Source organism: Pelophylax lessonae, assembly GCF_965119305.1.
Source record: "Pelophylax lessonae genome assembly, chromosome: 2".
In the NCBI taxonomy this organism is placed as follows: Eukaryota; Metazoa; Chordata; class Amphibia; order Anura; family Ranidae; genus Pelophylax; species Pelophylax lessonae.
Window position 1 is genome coordinate 718888243 of NC_138769.1, and position 5830 is coordinate 718894072.

The 5830-nt window shown below is 47.0% G+C and overlaps 1 pseudogene across 1 annotated transcript in view; it reads left to right on the forward strand.

The window, feature by feature from the left end:
* Positions 1-655: 655 nt before the first annotated feature.
* Positions 656-5830, forward strand: part of LOC309548279 (dnaJ homolog subfamily B member 13-like) — a 41699-nt pseudogene continuing 36524 nt past the window's right edge. Inside the window, exon 1 of the transcript in view lies at positions 656-738. The product of the transcript in view is annotated as a dnaJ homolog subfamily B member 13-like (transcript). The remainder of the gene's footprint in view (positions 739-5830) is intronic.

Genomic DNA, 5830 nt, shown 5'->3' on the forward strand with positions numbered 1-5830 from the left:
CACCTCATCTCGATCTCCCTGATCTTTCTCCTTAGCTCTTCCTCCATCGCTTTCTGCCCCTGTTTTCTCCTGCCCCTTTCTTTCGCCACTTTTTCTTGCTTGGCTAGGAGCTCCATCAGGCGTTGTCTCTCTACCTCTTCCTCCCTCCTCCTTGCCCTTTCCTTGGCCTCATGCGCGTCTCTTTTTTTCTTCTCTTCTCTCCTCCTTTTTGTTTCCTGCATTCTTGCTTGATCTGCCTTAACGGCATCCACTATTGCTTTCCGGTCTCGGAAAGCCTTCTCCATCGGATCATGGATCACACGGTTAGTCATTTTTACCTATAAAGAAAAAAAAAAAAAAAAGTGAGTTGATGTTAAGCAGAAATGTTAAAGTGGAACTCTGCCAAAATGTTTTTGTATACATTTTAGATGGGGGGAGGGGAAAGGGTTCGAGTATTTTCAAATTTTCCAAAGATCCTTAATTTCTGTGTCCTGACTGGGAAAGTTTCTCCTCACTTCCTTTCATCTCAGCTGGAGAGGAAGTGAGCAGAACCCACTGAAAGCAATAACCCATCTGAGGTACTAACCCCTTAGTTATTCTCAAGCCGCTCCGGTGCGGTCTCATGATCAGCTGTCAGCAGGGGCTTCAATGTAGAGAAAGGACAGCCGAAAAACGGATGCCCCGTAGTAATCCTATGGATGACATCGCCCAGGTATTTGCAGCCGTTGTTAGCGACCTCTCCTCTACACAGAAGCTGGAGTGAACATGTGACCGGACCTGAGCAGCTTCAGAATAGGGAAGTATACGGATCTTTTCTATAAAGGGTTAGATAGAATAGAGTTCAAATTGGGGTGGGTGTAGGTTTAGCCTTAGTTAGCTAGTTAGGAGTGTATGGAGGGGGGTAGTATGTACAGGAGAGGAGTGTATGGAGGTGAGTAGTATGTACAGGAGAGGAGTGTATGGAGGTGAGTAGTTTGTACAGGAGAGGAGTGTATGGAGGTGAGTAGTTTGTACAGGAGAGGAATGTGGAGGGTATAGAGGTGGGTAGTTTGTACAGGAGAGGAGTGTGGAGGGTATAGAGGTGGGTAGTATGTACAGGAGAGGAGTGTGGAGTGTATGGTGGTGGGTAGTATGTACAGGGGAGGAGTGTATAGAGGTGGGTAGTATGTACAGGAGAGGAGTGTGGAGTGTATGGAGGTGGGTAGTATGTACAGGAGAGGAGTGTGGAGTGTATGGAGGTGGGTAGTATGTACAGGAGAGGAGTGTGGAGTGTATGGAGGTGGGTAGTTTGTACAGGAGAGGAGTGTGGAGGGTATAGAGGTGGGTAGTTTGTACAGGAGAGGAGTGTGGAATGTATGGAGGTGGGTAGTATGTACAGGAGAGGAGTGTGGAGTGTATGGTGGTGGGTAGTATGTACAGGGGAGGAGTGTATAGAGGTGGGTAGTATGTACAGGAGAGGAGTGTGGAGTGTATGGTGGTGGGTAGTATGTACAGGAGAGGAGTGAGGAATGTATGGAGGGGGGTAGTATGTACAGGAGAGGAGTGTATGGTGGTGAGTAGTTTGTACAGGAGAGGAGTGTATGGAGGTGGGTAGTATATACAGGAGAGGAGTGTGGAGTGTATAGAGGTGGGTAGTATGTACAGGAGAGGAGTGTGGAGTGTATAGAGGTGGGTAGTATGTACAGGAGAGGAGTGTGGAGTGTATGGTGGTGAGTAGTTTGTACAGGAGAGGAGTGTATGGAGGTGGGTAGTATGTACAGGAGAGGAGTGTGGGGTGTATGGAGGTGAGTAGTTTGTACAGGGAAATATTTGTAACAAATAAGAGATGTGGGGGCTGCAGGCATGGTGCAGAAGATGCAGAGCTGCAGGCATGGTGTAGAAGATGCAGAGCTGCGGGCATGGTGTAGGGGATGCAGAGCTGCGGGCATGGTGTAGGGGATGCAGAGCTGCGGGCATGGTGTAGGGGATGCAGAGCTGCGGGCATGGTGTAGGGGATGCAGAGCTGCGGGCATGGTGTAGGGGATGCAGAGCTGCGGGCATGGTGTAGGGGATGCAGAGCTGCGGGCATGGTGTAGGGGATGCAGAGCTGCGGGCATGGTATATGCAGGGCCACGTGTGATAAGAGTAGAAAGATATAAACACTTACCAATCAGATCTCCTCACTGAATTATAAATCCAACTATAAAAAATGCTCTTCTTCACTCTTCAAATGTCTCAATACTCCAACTCTCCGAACTCAGAATAATTCTAGAATTCCTACACACACAAAGAAGGAAAAAAAAATGGTTAGTTTTTTTGTTTTACTTAAATATCACAAAAACAGGAATTACACGGAATGTCAGTGGGAGGATCATTAGACAATTACTGATGCCGATCCCACAAGGCAATGAATTCATAGGATCTGGGCAGGTTATCAATAAGTTAAAGGATCCGACCAATCAAAACTGATATTATACACACATACATACACACACAGCAATCCCTCTCTTAGATTTTTCTATATATGGCCAGTGGGATGGCCTGATTGGTCGGCACTTGAAACCTACCGTGTCACACCTCACCCACACTTATGCAAAAAAAAAAAAAAAAAAAAATTATATATATATATATATATACACACACACACACACATATACATACATACATACACACGGAGATATCTATCAGTATATACTGTATTTTTTTGCAGGCTGTCAGGGAACGCAGTGAAAACGTGGTAAAAAATTTGTTTTTGCAATAGCAGCATTAGAGCAGCTAAACCAATGTGTGGTTATTGTCCCCTTATAGCAGGGGTGGGGAACCTAAGGCCCGGGGGCCGTATGCGGCCCTCAAAGTCATTTGGTCCGGCCCCCATGCAGCTATGTCTCAGCTATGTCTCTCAGTTCTGATGTCTCTCAGCTGATCTGTCAGAACGGAGCCAATGCTTCCTGTATTGTTCCGGCTCCGTTCTGACAGTCTGAGTGAGTCACAGGCATAGAGTGATATCAAACGCACTCAGCCTGTGACCAATACAGGAAACATCGCCTCTTCCTCCAGCGCGGCGTCGCTGCTAGCCAGTATTTCCCACCGGCAGCACAAACAGCAGTACCAGCCAGAGCCAGTAGCACACACAGCAGTATTAGCCAAAGCCAGCAGTACCAGCCAGAACCAGCAGTACTCACAGCAGTACCAGCCAGAACCAGCAGTACTCACAGCAGTACCAGCCAGAGCCAGCAGTACCAGCCAGAGCCAGCAGTACCCACAACAGTACCAGCCAGAGCCAGTAGTACCCACAAGAGAACCAGCAGTACCCACAGCAGTGCCAGCCAGAGCCAGTAGTACCTACAGCAGTACCTGCCAGAGTCAGCAGTACCCACAACAGTACCAGCCAGCAGTACCTACAGCACAGTACCAGCCTGAGCCAGCAGTACCCACAGCAATACCAGCCAGCAGTACCCACAGCAGTGCCAGCCAGCAGTACCAGCCTGAGCCAGCAGTACCAGCCAGTAGTACCAGCCTGAGCCAGCCAGCAGTACCCACAGCACAGTACCAGCCAGCAGTACCCACAGCACAGTACCAGCCAGCAGTACCAGCCTGAGCCAGTAGTACCAAAGGCAGTACCAACCAGCAGTACCTACAGCACAGTACCAGCCTGAATCAGCAGTACCCACAGCAGTACCAGCCTGAGCCATCAGTACCCACAGCACAGTACAAGCCAGCAGTACCAGCCTGAGCCCGCAGTACCCATAGCAGTACCAGCCAGCTATTCCCACCAGCATTACCCGCCAGCAGTTCTTTTCAAAACTTACCACCACAAAGAGTCGACTAAGCTCCAGACTGACCGACACAAACCTGGAAAACCAGTTGCGAGTAGCAACATCATCAATACCAGCTAACATCACACACCTCACCAAAGAGAAGCAGTTGCAGCCATCACATTAGGGGTAAGTTAATTAAATGCTTGACCAAATATAATAGGCACATTTTTAAGTTGATAATTTTGTACGGCCCCCGAATTATTTTATAAAAACCCAAATGGCCCCTGGCAGAAAAAAGGTTCCCTACCCCTGCCTTATAGCAAAATGATTGTAAATTTCATTAATCTGCTAAAAAAAAAAAAAAAAAAAAAAAAAAATATGTTATTGTTATAAATATCTCTATCATGTTCTATTATTTGTCAATCATCCGATTTCCCATCAGATTTGATTGATAGAAACCTATAATCTAATAATTAGTAGAGAGCTCATCAATACACACCTTCTCTCTCCAACCTCCAGACACTTGTGAGCCCAGCTCTGATGTCAGCTCACTTATATACCTTCCTGTGTCACGTGACAGTTGGAAAGCCCCACCCCCTTAACGGTCCCTGTCCCTCAACTGTCCCCGCCCTCTGGGGGAGGGGCTATAGATTTGTCCCCGCCCCCTCTCACCACTTGCTGACCAGGCTTTTCTGACACTTTTCTTCACATGTATTAATCAGTATTTTTTTGCTAGAAAATCACTTCCATCCCCCACACATTATACATTGTTTTTTAGCAGAAATCCTAGGGAATAAAATGGCGATCATTGCAATATTTTTTATCACACCGTATTTGCGCAGGGGTCTTACAAACGCATTTTTTTTTGGAAAAAAATACACTTTAAATTTAAAAAAAGACAAATCACAATAGTTACCGCAATTTTTATATAATGTGAAAGATGATGTTACGCCGAGTAAATAGATGTCTAAAATTGCGCACGCTCCTGGAATGGCGATAAACTGCAGTACCTAATAATCTCCATAGGTGACGCTTTACAAATTCTTACTGGTTTCCAGTTTAGAGTTACAGAGGAGATCCAGCGCTGTTACGCCATTTACATATGTGGGTGGGGCTTACGTATGCGTTCCCTTCTGTGTGCGAGCACTGGGGGGAGGGGGAGGGGGGAGGAGCTTTAATTCTATTTTACTTTTTATTCTTACACAGCAGGTAATGGCGGGCTTTGCGGACAGCCGGGAATAACTGCGGGCGCCAGCGATCGGTCATTATAGTGAATGGGGTGGCAGATTTTTCGGTGAGTGAGACCAGAACCCCCGCGCTGTAAATAAATATTCCAGCCTTATAAAGCAGTATGGATACAATGTGTGCAATGACTAGAAAGCCTTTTCCCACTAACTCCTCCCACAACCCCAGCGCTCCCCAACTCCTCCCACCACCCCAGCGCTCCCCAACTCCTCCCACCACCCCAGCGCTCCCCAACTCCTCCCACAACCCCAGCGCTGGAAATAAAAATAAAAAACCTCCTTCCTATACATAGAAATAATAATAGTAAAAGATTTCCCATCATGGGGGTGATAATTATTGGCAGCACTAATAATTAGTGGGAAAAGCCATCCTGTAATGGTGTGTGTGGTGGGTGTGGCTGGAGATGAATTATTTCCCATCAGATTGCAGTGATTGAAGAACCTACCTGTCCTACCAATCACTGCACTGACTACACTATGACATCACCACATCTCAGGAAGGGACCAATCATAACACACCATTTATTTACATCCATATATGGGCATGCTTTTTTTTCGATTTAAACATGTGACTCTCTGTCTATAGCATTGGAAATAGAAGTCACGTGACCAAAATGGAGAGGACCTGATGGAGAACTAGTCTGTTTACCCCATCAGGCTCCGCCCACTCCTTCCAATCCTCAGCCATGGACCTATCACTGTGAAGGGTGCTGTGGCTGGGCAGGGGGGAGGAGTTAGTGTAATGGAGTCTGCTCTTATTGGATGATGGATCTGATGCTGTATATGGAGCTCCCCTCCCCCGCAGGGACCGATTCACAACCATACAATCACATCTACCCCTCCCCCCTCCATCTTATCACTATCCATCCA